General features: G+C 47.8%; 1 pseudogene; it reads right to left on the bottom strand.

The window, feature by feature from the left end:
• Positions 1–18,715, bottom strand: part of LOC143987416 (histo-blood group ABO system transferase-like) — a 209,073-nt pseudogene extending 190,358 nt beyond the window's left edge.
• Positions 18,716–20,049: the final 1,334 nt, after the last annotated feature.

The following is a 20,049-nucleotide window of genomic DNA, read 5'->3' as shown; positions in this document are numbered from 1 at the left end:
GAATGCAGCACTTCCAGGCCTTGCTTCGAGAAATGCTGCATTCTGCTTTTGCGTGCGCTGGCAGAGGAGCAATTCCCACTCCCAGAGAAGGATTTGCGGGTACCAATCCAACAGCGCCTGCAAGAAGAGGCCGGTTTGAAGATGTGTTGGTGACTTCGGATATGAGGTCATTCTTTCAGCCGACCCATCGACAGGTGTCATCCGGATCCAGCATCAGGGAACGCCTAGACCGTCAGGTGTCCGACTACATTGGGTTAACGGCCGATGTGGACGCTCTGAGGAGTGATGAACCCCTAGACTACTGGGTGGGCAGGCTTGACCTCTGGCCAGAGCTTGCCCAATTTGCAATCGAACTGTTGGCTTGCCCCTCATCCAGTGTCCTGTCCGAAAGGACGTTCAGCGCAGCAGGGGGGATTGTGACCGATAAGCGTACTCGCCTAGCTCACCACAGTGTTAACTACCTCACATTTCTAAAAATGAATGAGGCATGGATCTCGGAGGAATTCAACACATGTGATCAGTAGACCATGTATATGTCTATAAACAATTTTTGGAATCAAGCACACAGACCTTCTTAATTCATTTGGCTCACTTCCCTGACCCAAAAAAGCACACCGTACTATATGCCCCTACCCTCCTCTTTGAAGAGGTTGAGCGGTGTCATATTTCTACTGGGGCTGCTTATTATGAGGGGTTCCCACCATCCCTGTGCTGTGCTGACTTCCTCCTGGGTGTTCTTATTATGAGGGGCTCCCACCATCCCTGTGCTGTGCTGACTTCCTCCTGGGGGTTCTTATTATGAGGGGATCACACCATCCCTGTGCTGTGCTGACTTCCTCCTGGGGCTGCTTACGGTGCTGCTGTCAGCGCTGTATGTCACGGAGCTGCTGTCAGCGCTGTATGTCACGGAGCTGCTGTCAGCGCTGTATGTCACGGAGCTGCTGTCAGCGCTGTATGTCACGGAGCTGCTGTCAGCGCTGTATGTCACGGAGCTGCTGTCAGCGCTGTATGTCACGGAGCTGCTGTCAGCGCTGTATGTCACGGAGCTGCTGTCAGCGCTGTATGTCACGGAGCTGCTGTCAGCGCTGTATGTCACGGAGCTGCTGTCAGCGCTGTATGTCACGGAGCTGCTGTCAGCGCTGTATGTCACGGTGCTGCTGTCAGCGCTGTATGTCACGGAGCTGCTGTCAGCGCTGTATGTCACGGAGCTGCTGTCAGTGCTGTATGTCACGGAGCTGCTGTCAGCGCTGTATGTCACGGAGCTGCTGTCAGCGCTGTATGTCACGGAGCTGCTGTCAGCGCTGTATGTCACGGTGCTGCTGTCAGCGCTGTATGTCACGGAGCTGCTGTCAGCGCTGTATGTCACGGAGCTGCTGTCAGCGCTGTATGTCACGGAGCTGCTGTCAGCGCTGTATGTCACGGAGCTGCTGTCAGCGCTGTATGTCACGGAGCTGCTGTCAGCGCTGTATGTCACGGTGCTGATGTCAGTGCTCTGTATTACGGTGCTGCTGTCAGTGCTCTGTATCTCCTGCACCCTCTTGTTTGCCTACCCTGGTCCCTGACCTTCCCTCTCCTCCATTGCCTTCATTAGCTCCATAGTCCTGAATTGTCAGAACAATTTCCCAAATAAAAAAAAAATGCTTGTAGTTATCGATCCCAAATTCACCTCATACATGTATTATGCTATTGTCCAGGTGGTGGGACTACGTGCTACCCCCTAATAATTACCCCGTGGCCGCAAATTCGACCTAAAGGTTTGCGAAATTCGCCTCCCATTGAAGTCAATGGAGCCCGCGGCGAACGGTCGTTTTCGCGAACGTTTGTGTCCGTTCGCGTTTCGCGTTCGCGAAACGTCCCGTCGGAAGTTCGTCCATCACTACAGCAAATCCATCCTTCTTCTGTCTCAACGGAGGAGACACTGCAGGAATTCCGGCAGCCTGACGTTTCTTACATACGGAGAGCGGGGCCACCCCTCACCTGACCCTGCCCCCTCTGATGCAAGGGGAAACCCGGGGTTCCCCCTGACGTATGGGTGACCCCGCCCCCCTCTGATGTAACGGAAACCTGCCTGTGTTACATCAGAGGGGTGCGGGGTCACCCATACGTCACAGGGAACCCGGGTTTCCCCTTGCGTCAGAGGGGGCGGGGTCAGTTGACGGGTGGCCCCGCCCTCCATATATAAGAAACTTCAGGCCGCCGGAATCCCTGCAGTGTCTCCTCCGTTGAGACAGAAGAAGGATGGATTCGCTGCGCTGATTCAGATGAGCCATCGCTGGAGAGATGATCATCCGTCGCTGGATAGCAAGAGTGGATTACCACCGCTGGAATCTTTTTTTTATTTATTTTTTATTTTTAATAAAGGAATTTTTCAAAAGTGTGTTTGTCTTATTTAACAATTTTTACACTTACTTTGTGAAATGGTAGGGGTACTTTTGTACCCCCTTACCATTTCAAACAGGGGGGGGCGGGATCTGGGGGTCCCCTTGTTAAAGGGGGCTTCCAGATTCTGATAAGCCCCCCGCCCGCAGACCCTCACAACCACCGGCCAGGGTTGTGAGGATGAGGCCCTTGTCCTCATCAACATGGGGACAAGGTGCTTTGAGGGGTCACAGACCCCCAAAGCATCCTCCCAATGTTGAGGGTATGTGGCCTGGTACGGGTTCAGACGAGAGAGCGCCCCCCCTCTTTTCCTGCGGCCTGCCAGGTTGCGTGCTCGGATAAAGGGTCTGGTATTGATTTTTAGGGGGACCCCCACGTCAATTTTTTCTTAAATTTGAGGCAGGGTTCCCCTTAATATCCATACCAGACCTGAAGGGCCTGGTAATTGAATTTGGGGGACCCCCCCGCTTTTTTTCTTTATTTATTTATTTATCAATGACTTTCAATGAGTGTTCTCTGTATTACGGAGCCGACAATTCATAATAGCTGCGAGTGATTTTAAAGGACTTTTTTTCCTGCATAAATGACACTTTATGCAGGGACAGTTCTAAGCACCAGAAAAATGAGCCCCTTCACAGGCATACTATAGACACCCCCCCCCCCCCCCACGAAATTTAAAGGAATATTACACTTTTATTGTTTCACTTTAATCATTATTAAAATCACTGCTCCCGAAAAAACTGCAGTTTTTAAAACTTTTTTTTGCATTGATACATGTCCCCTGGGGCAGGACCCGGGTCCCCAAACACTTTTTAGGACAGTAACTTGCAGAATCTTTTCTCTCTGTCAAATCTTTTTTCTCTGTCGAATATTTTCTCTATATAATCTTGGACTAATAGAGGTAAGGTTAGGCACATTCGACCACAGGTTCTATAGACAGATTGTTATTGTCAGAGTTACGTCGAATCTCCTATTCTATATCGAACTGTTGTAACAATGAAAACGAAAATAAAGCATTTATTTATGTCGGATCTTTCGTTTTTCGGATTCTGTGCTTTCGTTATCGTTTGTCAAAACGAAAATAGCTGAAATTCGGACGAAAATGCATTCGGACGAAAACGAATGCACATGTCTACTGGGCATTTTTGAGGGTCTCTTACCCTTCATTCCTTTACTTAAAGCGGGAGTCCACCGGGACTCCGCGTTTTTTTTTTTTTTAAAAAGCCAGCAGCTACAAATACTGCAGCTGCTGACTTTTAAAATAGTGACACTTACCTGTCCAGCGCGCCCGCGATGTCGGCACCCGAAGCCGATCGCTAGGTCATCTGTCGGGTCCTGCCGCCGCCATCTTGGGTATGGGAATCAGGAAATGGAGCCTTCCGACTTCATTTCCCGGTTCCCTACTGCGCATGCCCGAATTGCGCTGCACAATAAGGACGCTCCCCGCTGCTTCTGGGAGCTGTGTGTTTCCCAGCAGGCAGCGGGGCACTTGTGGGAAGGGGCGGGCACTTGCGGAAAGGGGCATAAGTTACGCCCCTTTCCGCAGAGAGCTGTCCCGGAAGTGGGTGCAATTACCTGGATTATCCAGGTAACTGCACCCCCCTCCCCCCTGAAAGGTGCTGATTGTGGCACCGGAGGGGGGGAGGGTTCCGATGAGCGGAAGGTCCACTTTAGGGTGGACCTCCGCTTTAACTTAAGGCCCATTGCCCATAATGACTGGCTAGACTTTTTCTCTTCTCTACTTGTGCCTATACACTCTTGCCTCTAAACTACTATTACAGCAGATGTGCACTACATATAACCTGTTAACAGCACTATTCTTCCTTTTCTTATCTATAACACTCCGTTATTGGTAGATACCAATCTACCAATAACCACCAATCAATACATTTTGATTTAAACGGAGTAAAATAGGTACCCTTTGTCCCAAAAAATGCCTTAACGATCAAGGAAGTTGGATTACTCAAATGTAAGCAAAGGGCTTACCACATTCGACAAATTATCAGATTCCCAGATCGTCTCAAGCTCCTCGTTTCGGGTTCATAGGATCACCAGTAAATTCCTTCCTAGGCAAAGCTCACCAACTGTTCTGGAAATTTTATAGATAGGCAACTCTTATCCGAATATTGATTAGTGGTTCCAAATTAATAATAACTACTGCAGTAGGGAACAGACACAAAAGATACACACAGCATCTTTCCTAAGTAACTGTTCAGTTTTATTTTACACAATTGAAGGTTTTTATACACATGATTACGTAGGTATCACATTAAAGAGCAGGCCCTCCTAAAAAAAAATATTAAAAGCTTTTAATAAATGGACACTTACCTGTCCCAGGGTCCAGCGATGTCGGCAGCCAAAGCCGATCAATCGCTCGGCTCCTGGCAGCTGCCATCCTCGGTGGGGGAATCAGGAAGTGAAGTGTTGCATGTTGCAGCTTCACTTCCCAGTTCCCTACTGAGCAGCAGATGGGGGGGGGGGGGGGGGGGACGGGCGGGAAGGGATGTGACTCTCGCTGGAGTCTTTTTCCAGAAGTGGGTGCAAATAGGTATCTGCACCCCTCCCCCCTGAAAGGTGCCAAATGTGACACCGGGGGGGGGGGGGGGATCCGAGAAGTGAAGGTTCCATATTTGTGTGAACCTCCGCATTAAAATTAAAATTGTACTTGTATGGTAAAAAAGGGTGTAAAATAGGCATGCTAATTCTAATCAGGACTTGAAAAAATGCAAATGTGTAAAGAAAACATTAATATTGCCATGTGCACAATGAGTGCCGTGTGCAATACATAGGAAAACCATACAAAATAGAATACAATTTTATACAGAATTTGAAATTTCCTTAACATGACAAAGGTTCACTTCTAGCAGAAGCCATTCGCACCCATCCTGATATTCGTGAGGTCTCGCTACGTAATAATGAGTATAAACTGTCAGTGTTTGCGGATGATAATCTACTGACTCTGACCAGACCCCACCCCTCCCTCCCAAACTTACACGCCCTGCTCAAAGAATTTAGCTTTCTCTCAAGGTATAAAACCAACACAAATAAAACAGAGGCCCTACCATTACTCATTCCACACTCAGTACTTACCTCCCTTCAACAAAATTATTCTTACCACTGGTACTCGAACTCTCTTAAATATTTAGGGATACATCTCACCTCCTCATACTCAGCCCTTTATAAGGCCAACTTCCCCCACTCTTTCGCAACATTGACCGCTTCCTGCAACAGTGGGACACATATCCCATCCCTCTCTTGGGTCGTATCAATGTCCTGAAGATGTCTATTTTACTGAGACTTCTTTATCCATTTGAAACTCTACCGATTCATGTCCCTATGTCACAGCTTAAAGCCACTCAGAGGTCATTCCTTAACTTTATCTGGCATTATAAGGCTCACCGAATAGCCAGCTCGGTGGTGTTTGCCCTTAGGTCTAGAGGTGGGTTGGGAGCCTCAGACCTTATTAAATATTATTTTGCTACTCACCTCAAAATCGATAATCACATAGCCTTCTTGAATGGCACCCAGCATCTGGTCAGAGATTGAAATGAGTATCACTAGCCCGGTCCACCCCTGCTCTATGATTTGGACAAACCTAAAGACCTCTATGACTCAACTTTGCTTACACCTGATGTTATTCACTCTCTCCATATGGTACTCCCGTCAATTCACCCTTTCTTCTTCAAAAACAGCGTGGGGGTCCCCCACCAGGTCCATATAAGACCCTTATCCGATCACGCTACCCGGCCGGCCAGGAAAGGGGGCGCCCCCCCTGAACAGTACCAGGCCACGTGCCCTCATCATGGGTAGTGATGGACGAACTTCCGACGAGACGCGAACGCGGCCGATAGTTCGTGAACCGTAACGTTTGCGGCGGGTCCCATTGACTTCAATAGGAGGCGAACTTTGCAAACCTACAGGTCAAATTTGCAGCCACAAAATAATTAATAGCTGTGCAAACATAGTCCCACCACATGGCCAATGACATAACACATGTATGAGGTGAATCTGGGATCGACAACTACAAGCATTCTTTTTTTATATGTGAAATTGTTGTGACAATTCAGGACTGTGGAGCACATGAAGGCAATGGAGGAGAGGGAAGGTCAGGGTAGGCAAAGAAGAGGGTGCAGGAGATGATCACCAGCAGCGTGACATACTGCAATTACACCTGCACCGTGATAGAGTCATCTGACACCAGCACCGTGATAGAGAGCACTGACATCAGCAGCGTGACATAAAGCACTAACACCAGCACCGTGATATACAGCACTGACAGCAGCACCGTGATAGAGAGTACTGACATCAGCAGCGTGACATACAGCAATGACACCTGCACCGTGATAGAGTCATCTGACACCAGCACCGTGATAGAGAGCACTGACATCAGCAGCTTGACATAAAGCACTAACACCAGCACCGTGATATACAGCACTGACAGCAGCACCGTGACAGAGAGCACTGACATCAGTAACGTGACATAAAGCACTCACACCAGCACTGTGATATACAGCACTGACACCAGCACCGTGATATACAGCACTGACATCTGCACCGTAAGCAGCCCCAGGAGGAAGTCAACATAGCACAGGGATGGTGAGAGCCCCTCATAATGAGCATAGCACAGGGATGGTGGGAGCCCCTCATAATGAGCATAGCACAGGGATGGTGGGAGCCCCTCATAATATGTACAGCAGAGGTACAGCCCCAGGAGGAAGTCAGCATAGCACAGGGATGGTGGGAGCCCCTCACAATGAGCATAGCACAGGGATGGTGGGAGCCCCTCATAATGAGTATAGCACAGGGATGGTGGGAGCCCCTCATAATATGCACAGCAGAGATACAGCCCCAGGAGGAAGTCAGCACAGCACAGGGATGGTGGGAGCCCCTCATAATAAGCAGCCCCAGGAGGAAGTCAGCACAGCACAGGGATGGTGGGAGCCCCTCATAATGAGCATAGCACAGGGATGGTGCGAGCCCCTCATAAAATGCACAGCAGAGGTACAGCCCCAGGAGGAAGTCAGCACAGCACAGGGATGGTGGGAGCCCCTCATAATAAGCCGCCCCAGGAGGATGTCAGCATAGCACAGGGATGGTGGGAGCCCCTCATAATATGCACAGCAGAGGTACAGCCAAAGGAGGAAGTCAGCACAGCACAGGGATGGTGGGAGCCCCTCATAATAAGCAGCCCCAGTAGAAATATGACACCGCTCAACCTCTTCAAACAGGAGGGTATGGACATATAGTACGTGTGCTTTTTTTGGACAAGAAAGTGAGCCAAATGAAGAAAGAAGGTCTGTGTGCTCGATTAAAAAAATTGTTTATACACATATACATGGTCTACTGGTCAAATGTGTTGAATTCCCCCGAGATCCATCCCTCATTCATTTTTAGAAATGTGAGGTAGTTAACACTGCCGTAAACTAGGCGAGTACGCTTATCGGTCACGACCCCCCCTGCTGCGCTGAACGTCCTTTCGGAAATGATACTGGATGAGGGGCAAGCCAACGGTTCGATTGCAAATTGGGCAAGCTCTGGCCAGAGGTCAAGCCTGCCCACCCAGTAGTCCAGGGGTTCATCACTCCTCAGAGCGTCCACATCGGCCGTTAACCCGATGTAGTCGGACACCTGGCGGTCTAGGCGTTCCCTGATGCTGGATCCGCATGACACCTGTCGATGGGTCGGCTGAAAGAATGACCTCATATCCGAAGTCACCAACACATCTTCAAACCGGCCTCTTCTTGCAGGCGCTGTTGGATTGGTACCCGCAACTCCTTCTCTGGGAGTGGGAATTGCTCCTCTGCCAGCGCACGCAAAAGCAGAATGCAGCATTTCTCGAAGCAAGGCCTGGAAGTGCTGCATTCTTCCAGCCCTCTGTGACGGCGGTAACGTTTCCGCCATTTTGTGTTTGTACCAGGAGTCTAAGTACGTTTCCACCCAGTACTGGTCCTTGACCCTTATGCTTTTTATACGGGGGTCCCTATTAAAACACTGGAGCATGAAGGCCTCCATTTGCACTAAACTGGAAGCGGTGTGGTGGCCTGGCTCCTGCTCATCATCCAGGATAATGTCGTCTTCTTCATTATCCTCTCCCCATCCACGCACAACAGGGATCCCAGAAAGGTTTAAAGCATGCTCTTCTTGCTCCTCCTCATCCGCCCCAGCACCAGCCTCCTCTGACTCCTCTTCAGACTCCTGTTGTTCACTTGTCTCAGATAGAGTAGCCCCCCCTAAGAATTCATCCAGCATTGCGACTTCCTCATCTTCCCGCTCCTGCTCCTCCACAGCTTGATCAATGACACGACGCAATGCACGCTCCATAAAGAAGGCATAAGGTACCATGTCACTGATGGCGCCATGGCTGCGACTGACCAGTTTGGTGATCTCCTCAAATGGCCGCAGAAGTCTGCATGCGTCGCGCATGAGCAGCCACTGGCACGGTGAAAAAAAACCCAGCTCCCCAGAACCTGTTCTGCCGCAGAGTTCATACAGGTAGACGTTAACTGCACGTTTCTGCTGGAGCAGCCTATCAAGCATATAGAAGGTTGAGTTCCATCGCATCGGGCAATCGCAAATAAGACGTCTGACTGGCAGATTGTGTCGCCGCTGAATGTCAGCAAGGCGAGCCATGGCCGTGTAAGATCTTCTGAAATGGGCCGGGATTTTCCTTGCCTGCCGCAAGATGTCCTGGACCCCAGGGTATTTGACAACGAGTCGCTGCACGACCAAGTTTAAGACGTGTGCCATGCATGGCACGTGCGTGATTTTGCCCTGTTTCAATGCGCTAAGTAGATTGGCACCGTTATCACACACCACTTTACCAACTGTCAAATTGAGCGGTGTTAGCCACTGATCTGCCTGTGAACGCAAAGCTGAAAGGAGTTCCGGGCCAGTGTGGCTCTTGGCTTCCAGGCACAACAGACGCAGCACGGCATGGCAACGTCTCACCTGGCATGTCGAATAGGTTCTGGGGAGCTTGGGCAGCGCAGCGGAAGAGACATTAGCAGCGGAAAAGGAGGAGTCAGCCGAGGAGGACAGGGAGGAGGATGGAGTAGGAGGAGGAGGAGAAGAAGAGCCAGGCCTGCATGCAATCCGTGGCGGTAAAACCAAATCTACACGGGTGCCATGGGTTACTTGCTTGACGGCCATCAGAAGGTTCACCCAGTGGGCAGTAAAAGTGATATACCTTCCCTGCCCGTGTTTACTAGACCACGTGTCTGTGGTCAGATGTATCTTGGCACCGACACTGTGTGCCAGAGATACATTCACTTGCCGCTGAACATGGACATATAGCTCTGGGATGCCCTTCTGTGAGAAATACTTCCTTCCTGGGACCTTCCATTGTGGTGTTCCAATGGGCACAAATTTTAGAAAGGCCTCCGAGACCACCAGTTTATATGGCAGTAGTTGGCGGGCTACCAGTTCTGACAAGCCAGCCGTCAACCGTTGGGCAAGAGGGATATCCGGCGTCATCATTTTTTTACGCTCGAACATTAGGCCCACGGAAGCCTGCCTTTTTGCAGAAAAACGTGAGCTTGGCGTGATGGAAGGTGGAGTGGAGGACAATTGTGAGGAGAGAGGAGAAGGAGAAGTAGAAGACGAGGCTGGACGGTGAGAGCCTGGAGTGTGGCTTTGTGTGTTCCGTTGCTCCCACTGGGCTCGGTGATGGCTGCTCATGTGCCTTCTTAAGGCGGTCGTCCCTAGGTGAGTGTTGGGCTTACCGCGACTAATGCATTGACTGCAAAGATTGCAGATGGCAACGCTATTGTCAGCAGTGGACACGTTAAAAAAAGCCCACACTGCGGAGCCATGTGCCGGTGTCCTGGGAGCGCCAGATGTGACCGTACATGGTCGATGACTCGCTCCTGATACATTTGCAGTCTGCTTTGTCCCTCCTGTGCAATGTAAGTTATTCCTGCTTCTCCTCCCTATCTGCTGGTCCATATCTCCCTCTGAACTCCCCTCCTCTTCCTCTCTTGTGGGCACCCACGTGACATCACTAGACACGTCATCATTGACGTCACCTTCCCCACCGCTATAAGTAGAGATCTCGGAGTAGGCAGCAACAGCGGGGACCAACCTCCTCCTTGGGCTGATCTGGGTACTGTCGTCAGACTGCTGAGTGGCGGTTGTTGCTACCTCCTCTTCCTGATCCAATACCAAGACTGGCTGCGCATCAGAAATGTCTTGATATGGATCGGAAAATAATTCCTGTGACTCAAGCGGAAGGTGTGTGGTGGTGGTGGTGGTGTTGTTGGTGGTAGTGTCTTTGGGGGTGCACATAGCAGAGAGTGAAGAAGAGGGTGCAGATCGAGAGGATGAGAAGGGTGCAGAAGAGTAAGGCTGAGTGAACCACTCAACCAAGTTTGGTGCGTCCTTTAAATGAATTGAACGCACCTTCTGCAACTTCCCACTTTGCCTCAAGCCTGTTGCTCCTGCCCTAACCCTACCACCCCTGCGGAAGGGCCTGCCTCTTCCTCTGCCTGTCATGTTTTAAATGACCCTGTGACAAAACTCTCAGTCCCTATACTGATAAAGGACTACTGCAGCAGTGGGGCAGCAGTCAGCAGTAGTGCACCTCAACCCTATGTATTGTGGACCTATACCAGTCCTTAAGGAATAGCAGACTGTACCTCACTCAACCCTATGTACTGTAGCACCCTAGACCTTACCAGTCCTTATAAGGACCTTTGTGGAACAAGTAGGTTGTGAATGATTAGCAGACTGTACGTCAGTCCCTATACTGATGAAGGACTGCTGCAGTATAGGGCAGCAGTCAGCAGTAGTGCACCTCAACCCTATGTATTGTGGACCTATACCAGTCCTTAAGGAATAGCAGACTGTACCTCACTCAACCCTATGTACTGTAGCACCCTAGACCTTACCAGTCCTTATAAGGACCTTTGTGGAACAAGTAGGTTGTGAATGATTAGCAGACTGTACGTCAGTCCCAATACTGATGAAGGACGGCTGCAGTATAGAGCAGCAGTCAGCAGTAGTGCACCTCAACCCTATGTATTGTGGACCTATACCAGTCCTTAAGGAATAGCAGACTGCACCTCACTCAACCCTATGTACTGTAGCACCCTAGACCTTACCTGTCCTTATAAGTACATTTGTGGAACAAGTAGGTTGTGAATGATTAGCAGACTACATCAGTCCCTATACTGATGAAGGACTGCTGCAGTATAGGGCAGCAGTCAGCAGTAGTGCACCTCAACCCTATGTATTGTGGACCTATACCAGTCCTTAAGGAATAACAGACTGTACCTCACTCAACCCTATGTACTGTAGCACCCTAGACCTTACCAGTCCTTATAAGGACCTTTGTGGAACAAGTAGGTTGTGAATGATTAGCATACTGTACGTCAGTCCCTATACTGATGAAGGACTGCTGCAATATAGGGCAGCAGTCAGCAGTAGTGCACCTCAACCCTATGTATTGTGGACCTATACCAGTCCTTAAGGAATAGCAGACTGTACCTCACTCAACCCTATGTACTGTAGCACCCTAGACCTTACCAGTCCTTATAAGGACCTTTGTGGAACAAGTAGGTTGTGAATGATTAGCAGACTGCAGCAGAAGGGCAGCAGTCAAGTATAATATTCTTTCTATATTTGGAAGAAATAATATTATACGTGTACAAGCCTATTACCATACCAGTCCTGAAAAGAACATTTGTGGACCTAATAGTAACAGCTACTGATTAAACTGACTGTCCCTCACTGCCTCACACACAGCTTCCTGCCTGTCCCTATTTAAACTGACAAAACAGAGGCTGCTGGAACAATAACTTGAATAGCACTTTTGTGGACCTAATAGTAACAGCTAATGATTAAACTGACTGTCCCTGCAGCACACAGCGTACTGTCCCTCTCTCTACACTGACAAGAGACAGGCTGCTGCAACAATCAGTAGCACAGCAGTGCCTCAAACCTATATCCTGAACTACACCTAACACCTATACCAGTCCTGAAAATAACTTTTGTGGACCAAATAGCTAGCGATTTGGGTCACTGCAATCTCTGCCTGCTCCACACAGCAACCTCTTCCTATAGTGACAGAACAAAAGAATGTAAAATGGCCGCCGGATCAGGTCTATTTATAAGTTAGGGGGAATGTCCAAGTGTCCATGTGCTGTAATGTCTCAATTGGCTGTCCTGTACCCCATGATGGATGTGTCATCATAGGTCAAAGTTCTTTTACACAGTAAACACGGAAGTCCGCCGGGCAAACGGCGGCAATAGTCCGCCGATCTGGTGGACGGCGAACAGCGGAAATTCCCCGCAAAACGACCGGCGGGCGAACCGTTCGACTCCTCCGCTATCTTCTGCTAGCTCTTTTACTAGCGGAGGAGACCGGCTTTCTTCTTCATCGCCGCCGCCCTCTTCTTCCGACTTCGGGGGTCTTGTCCCCCTCTTCGGGGGTCTTGTCCCCCTCTTCGGTCTGCCGGAGCCCACACACGGGCGGATTGTCCGCCTTGAGTCCGCCGGACTTTTCCACCGGATTGTTTGATTGTGTGTACGGGGCTTTACCCTTTAATGAACTACAGCGTAAATATCAGATCCCTAAACAACTATTCTACTCTTATCTCCAATTCAAACATTATTTTTCATCTAAGTCCCCCACTTTAACCCTGGATAAGCCTACCCCATTTGAACTCTTATGCGCTCAGGGTCCATACCAAGCTCATCTTATTTCAGATATCTATAGATACTTACATGAAGCTCTCCCACTCACTGATACCTACCACTCTTACATGCAGAAGTGGTCCCAGATCATTAAGCAACCTATACATCTCCCTCAATGGCAGAAGATATGGGAAGCTGCTTCCAAGTCTTCAAGATGTGTGGAACAAAGGGAGACGACATATAAGATGCTATTCTTTTGGTATAGAACTCCAGAGATCCTACATATATATGACCCCAAAGCCCCTCAGGTGTGTTGGAGATGCCGGGAAGATATTGGCTCCCACTTTCAAATTTTTGGGGAATGTCCCATTATTCAACCTTTTTGGTCATCTATCCATGTTCATTTACAAAAGCTCTTGGAAACTACTCTACCTTTGGACCCGATCCAGTTTCTTTTAGGCCTACCGTTTCCTGCCATCTCTAGACACACAAAAAAATTAGCTGTATTTATTCTCCTGGCAGCAAAAAGGGCTATACCCCTGAGATGGCCTCCCCACCCACTCTTGCACAAGCTCTGCAAATATTGGAACAAATCCACAGAATGGAATACTTAACTGCGACAGTCCATGACACACTTCCTCAATTTTCAAATATTTAGGACTTGTGTGATCACTCGGAGCTCAACCCAGGTGTCATTTTATTACCCTGCGGTTATGCAGCACCCTCTTAAGTATATATACAATTTTTGTGCTTCTCCAGTTTTCTTGTTCTTTTAATGATTCCATGGTGTCCCCCTCCCCACACCCACCCTCCTTCCCTCCTGGGTGGGATGCCCTGATCCCCTCAGTTTGGGCCCCATGGAGATCCCACTGACACTAGACCCAGTGAGTAACAATTTCTTTTGTGTGGAGTAGTATTTTGGTTTCTGTCGCCCGCTTCTTGGGACCTTCTCCTCCTCCCCTGCCCCCCGGTCTACACAGCTGATATCTTATACTTTTGTAAGATTGGTAGCATTGTGTCATTTCTTCTATGGTTTTAGCATGTTACATGCCTTTCAATGTTTGTACTCATTATGATCTACTAGCTTTTACTATCTGCTTGTATTTTTATTTTATTTTATAAAAATACAATTTATAAAAAAATTTAAACAATGTATGTACAATGTAAATATATGTATCAACAGCAACACTGAAATATCCGAATACTGCATATCAAAACTAAATAGGTGCGCTGCCACTTTAAGGTGCTATTCATATGACTGTAGCTGCAACAACAATTTAATTATAATAAAATTAGTGCAAAAATATGAAGATAATTAAATATAAAAACAATCGGCATTGGGCCCAAGTTCATAAGGTGGGTCCAGCTGCTGTATCAGGACCCGGTGGCTAGAGTCGTAGCCAATGGCTGGGCGTCTGAACAGTTTCCTCTCACTAGAGACCCCTTTCCTCTTTGCTGTATGCACTAGCTCAAACCCCGACATAGTGGGGCTGCACATGGGGCCCATCATGTAGACGGTTAGAACCTATGCTGATGACACACTTTTATATATTGATGGTTCTACGGATGCACTACACAAGGCTTTAGCCGAGATAGAGCATTTTGGTTCTTTCTCTGGACTTAAAATCAATTGGGACAAGTCGCAAATACTTCCCTTAGATAGTTTCCCAGAGGTGCAGGTGCAGGCTCAACTCCCTTTGCAAAGAGTAGACTGCATTAAAAATTTGGGTGTACACATTACTTGGTTGCCAGTGGAATATGTCTGACTTAATGTTCAACATTTCTTTGATATGCTCAAGTACAAGACTCAGATTTGGGGCAGATTACCACTGGGGGTAATGGGGCGTGTCAATCTTGTCAAGATGGTGCTTCTGCCGAAGATCCTACATGTGCTTTGGCCCTCTCCGGTGTATTTTGTGCTTCGGCACTTCAAGGTGATGGAAGTCATACTTAAAACCTTTATATGGGGTAAAAGCAGGCATAAACTACCATGGAATAAGCTGAAGAACCTCACAGATCTGGGGGGGGGGGGGGTGGCACTACCTGATCTTAATATCTATTACATAGCAGCCTGTTTGAACAAAAAACCTGTTTGAACAAAAAAAAAAAGAATAAAAACAATCGAGGATCAATAAAAAGTCTATATATGTGAAATAGTATACAGAAAGTCTCAAAGTTGACAATAACGAACTGTGCGTTAATCCAAATGATAAGTGAATGACACCAGTGATCACACACGTCTTACCAGATGGAGAGATCTCAACAAGCAGAGATCTATTGCACTTTGCTGTGATACAGTACCAGTAATAATATCTCCAGCAGCAATTTAGGTTTGTTATGGCTCCAGACAGGTGGAAAGACCACAGCTTATAGAAGTTAAATGTGCTGCATGGCAACCCAGCCAAAGTTATATCTGAACAACATGTGCAGTAGCTTTAATGTTATGTATTGTAGTTTTTAACTTACTTTCTGATAGCAAATACTGTGAGACCAATGCGAGTGCCTGCTTTGTGGTGCTGAGCATTGATTATATCTATACTAAAGGTACCTTCCCATACAATTGGAGCAAGCCAAGGTGTCACCGTCATCACATCTGTTCTCCTGTAGGTAAGAAAAAGGTATATTTATATAAAACTTGTTTGTGTAACCTAGGATAAAACAGGTATTTAAAGTATACATATGCCCACACTATTAGCTTTAAAATAATTACATATTGTTAAAAAGCAGTAAAGGATCGTTAAAACAAGCCCTCATTAACCTCCATACTACAGCTATTATAAAGCAGGAATGAGCAAATAGTTTGGTCTGACCTCCTGTTTGATAAAAGCCAAGTAGCATATACTGTATATAGAAGAAGTATTTATATATATATACTGTGTATATATATATTATATATATACAGTGCCTTTGCGAAAGTATTCGGCCCCCTTGAACTTTTCAACCTTTTGCCACATTTCAGGCTTCAAACGTAAAGATATAAAATTTTAATTTTTTGTGAAGAATCACCAACAAGTGGGACACAATTGTGAAGTGGAATGAAATCTATTGGATAATTTAAACTTTTTTAGCAAATAAAAAACTGAAAAGTGGTGCATGCAAAATTATTTGGACCCTTTACTTTCAGTGCAGCAAACTCACTCCAGAAGTTCAGCAAGGATCTCTGAATGATCCAATGTTGTCCTAAATGACTGATGGTGATAAATAGAATCCACCTGTGTGTAATCAAGTCTCTGTATAAATGCACCTGCTCTGTGATAGTCTCAGGGTTCTGTTGAAAGCGCAGAGAGCATTGTGAAGACCAAGGAAAACACCAAGCAGTTCCGTAATACTGTTGTGGAGAAGTTTAAAGCCGGATTTGGATACAAAAAGATTTCCCAAGCATCCCAAGGAGCACTGTGCAAGCGATCATTTTGAAATGAAAGGAGTATCAGACCACTGCAAATCTACCAAGACCTGGCCGTCCCTCTAAACTTTCAGCTCAGACAAGGAGAAGACTGATCAGAGATGCAGCCAAGAGGCCCATGATCACTCTAAATGAACTGCAGAGAACTACAGCTGAGGTGGAAGAGTCTGTCCATAGGACAACAATCTACACTGCACAAATCTGGCCTTTATGGAAGAGTGGCAAGAAGAAAGCCATTTCTCAAAGATATCCATAAAAAGTCTTGTCTAAAGTTTGCCACAAGCCACCTGGGAGACACACCAAACATGTGGAAGAAGGTGCTCTGGTCAGATGAAACCAAAATCAAACTTTTTGCCCACAATGCAAAACAATATGTTTGGCGTAAAAGCAACACAGCTCATCACCCTCAACACACCATCCCCACTGTCAAACATGGTGGTGGCAGCATCATGGTTTGGGCCTGCTTTTCTTCAGCAGGGACAGGGAAGATGGTTAAAATTGAGGGGAAGATGGATGCAGCCAAATACAGGACCATTCTGGATGAAAACCTGTTGGAGTCTGCAAAAGACCTGAAACTGGGACGGAGATTTATCTTCCAACAAGACAATGATCCCAAACATACAGCAAAATCTACAAAGGAATGGTTCACAAATAAACGTATCCAGGTGTTAGAATGGCCAAGTCAAAGTCCAGACCTGAATCCAATCGAGAATCTGTGGAAAGAGCTGAAAACTGCTGTTCACAAAAGCTCTCCATCCAACCTCACTGAGCTCGAGCTGTTTTGCAAGGAAGAATGGGCAAGAATTTCAGTCTCTCGATGTGCAAAACTGATAGAGACATACCCCAAGCGACTTGCAGCTGTAATCGCAGGAAAAGGTGGCTCTACAAAGTATTACCGCAAGGGGGCCGAATAATTTTGTCCTCAGACTCCAGTCCACTTCTCACAGGCAGCAGCAGGAGAGGAGGCGAGAGACCCGCTCCATGACATGTGAAGGACCTAATCCACAGTCGGTTAAGCCACCCGTTACACATAATATCCAAACCCTCCAAACTTCCTCACAAATGACATGACAAGATTTTTGGAGTAAATGGCCTTGACGGCCTTTTATTAACAATTACTTTAAACTTAAATAAACAACATTTTAAATAAATCTTAACCCAACTTATGTCCTCTTGGGGTATTCGAGGGTAACACACATCACTGGTCACTGCGACAAACTTCTTTTAACTTTAGGCCTCCAGTCGCAAGCCCCCCGGACCCGGAGACGATACTCAACTTTCGCAGTGACCTACCTTTTACCCCTTCCAGGTTAACCCCTCATTAACCGGAAGGTACCTGATAACCCCATCCACAGATGGGTACCACCATGTTAATCCCATACCACAAATGGGTACCAACCATGTTAACCCCATACCACAGATGGGTACCAACCATGTTAACCCCATACTACAAGATGGGTACCAACCATGTTAACCCCATACCACAGATGGGTACCAACCATGTTAACCCCATCCACAGATGGGTACCAACCATGTTAACCCCATACCACAGATGGGTACCAACCATGTTAACCCCATACCACAGATGGGTACCAACCATGTTAACCCCATACCACAGATGGGTACCAACCATGTTAACCCCATACCACAGATGGGTACCAACCATGTTATATATGCATATAACATCCATATTCTCCTCCTCCAAAGACCCAACCACTGCCACAGCAAGAAAGGGGTAAAACCTTACCCTTGCGTGCGCCTCCACACCCTCCTTGCTCACTGTATGCTTTCCTGCAAACCTAGAGTCCAAAGATCGTTTCCCACTTCATTAAAGTGCACCCCATCGCTCCTAAGGTACCTCCCTCTAACCACCTATAGCACTCCATGAAGTATAATCCCACCCTTGTTCCTAATCAAAAACGTACTCACTTCCGTGTGTCCTTCCAATCGGGTCCCATCAACCTTTTTAGCTGGACAAGACGTACTGCCTGCCATATATGACCAACCAATAACCATCCCGGCTGAGCTTCCTGACTGGGGATGCCCCACTGCCCACTGTTCGGCTAAACATAAGCTCTTCTGGCCCACCCCAGGAAACATATGAGTGACCCAGGATCCACTTGGCCAACTTCTGCACCTGTAAACAATAAAATGACAGACCAACCAGCAATTTTCCCCATACTTAACACCAAAATAAAGCCTGAAAAAACACATCTTTAAACCAATTCTGCCACAAATGTGGGAGACTATACAACTCAAATCTGTCCGAGCCCCACATACCAAGGCGCTTATGTGTTTCATGACGGAGGACAGCCCAGGACACGGACACGGTTGCCCATTTATATTAATAGGCTTCCTTAAGTGGCAGTTCACACTAGTGCGATGTGAGAACCCTGCGAATCAACTTCGGGTTCCCGCATCGCACTCGACACGCACGGCAGTTCTCACTGCCATATGCGAACTGCTGGGGAGTGTTATTATATGTTAACGACACCCCCATTTCAGCTTGCATATCGCACTGCGAACTGACAGTTCGGACATGAATCGGATCGCATGTATGTGTGAACACACATGCGATCCGATTCTGGTCCGAACAGTTAAAAGGGTCCTGTGCATGTTTGGACCGAATGCGGTGCGATATCAGCCATACTATCTGTATGGCTGACATTGCACCGCACAGACATCGCACGTAATGTGAACAGCAGTGCGCTGCGAATTACATGCGATGTCTGGCATTGCACAAGTGTGAACCAGCACTAAAACACGATACGTGGGAACACACACACTCTGATACACCTCGGGGGGAGCAAGTCCTCAATAAAGGGAATGTGACCCCCCCATCACTGCACATGGGGTGACCCCACTATTACATATCAGTACACATGGGGTGACCCTACTTTTATACATAGCGGTGACCCCACATTAATATACAGGTGTAATTCTCATCACTACACAATAGTTGACCCCCATTATTACACATCGCTACACAGGGGTGACCCCACATTATTACACGGAGGTGACCCCTTAATTACTGCACAGAGTTGCCCCCATTATTACAGATAACCCCACATTAATACACAGGGTAGACCCCTCCATCACTACACAGGAGGAACCCCATTATTACATATTACCACACAGGGTGACTCCCCCCCCCATTATTACATATCGGTGACCAAAAGTAGAGAAAGTTGCATAGAGGTGATAGTGGGAGGACTGAACCATATACAGGTGGGGGGGGGGGGTAGTCAGGCAGCTGCGGATGACAACCAGCGGGAGGACTCTGTGTCTCTCCAGCTCTCAGGAGATCACACATGCGGCTCTCATCAGTGGATTCCCACAGAGCTCCAGCCGGTGTTCTGCCATATAGTGTCCGGCCATCATATAGCGTCCGCCCCATACTGTACGGAGCAGATGAAGCTTCGGAAAATATCCGAAGCTGAGCGGCGCCTGCGCCGTGAGTGGAGGTGGTAGCCCCACCATCCAAGCGGACACAGGGTTGTGAATATTAGAGGGTCCCTCGCGGGCGAGCTTCGCTCGCCACGCTTTGGGCTTGGCCTCGCTGCGCTCGGCTCTTTTTTATTCCTACTCTATGTCCACTTGGATGGTGGGGCTAGAACCTGGACTCACGGCGCAGG

The sequence above is a fragment of the Lithobates pipiens genome, unplaced genomic scaffold, assembly GCF_037356315.1.
Source record: "Lithobates pipiens isolate NorthernLeopardFrog02 unplaced genomic scaffold, aLitPip1_a1.2 Scaffold_1, whole genome shotgun sequence".
Classification (NCBI taxonomy): domain Eukaryota; kingdom Metazoa; phylum Chordata; class Amphibia; order Anura; family Ranidae; genus Lithobates; species Lithobates pipiens.
Note: the sequence above shows the minus strand (reverse complement) of the source record. Positions and strands in the feature narration are given on the sequence as shown.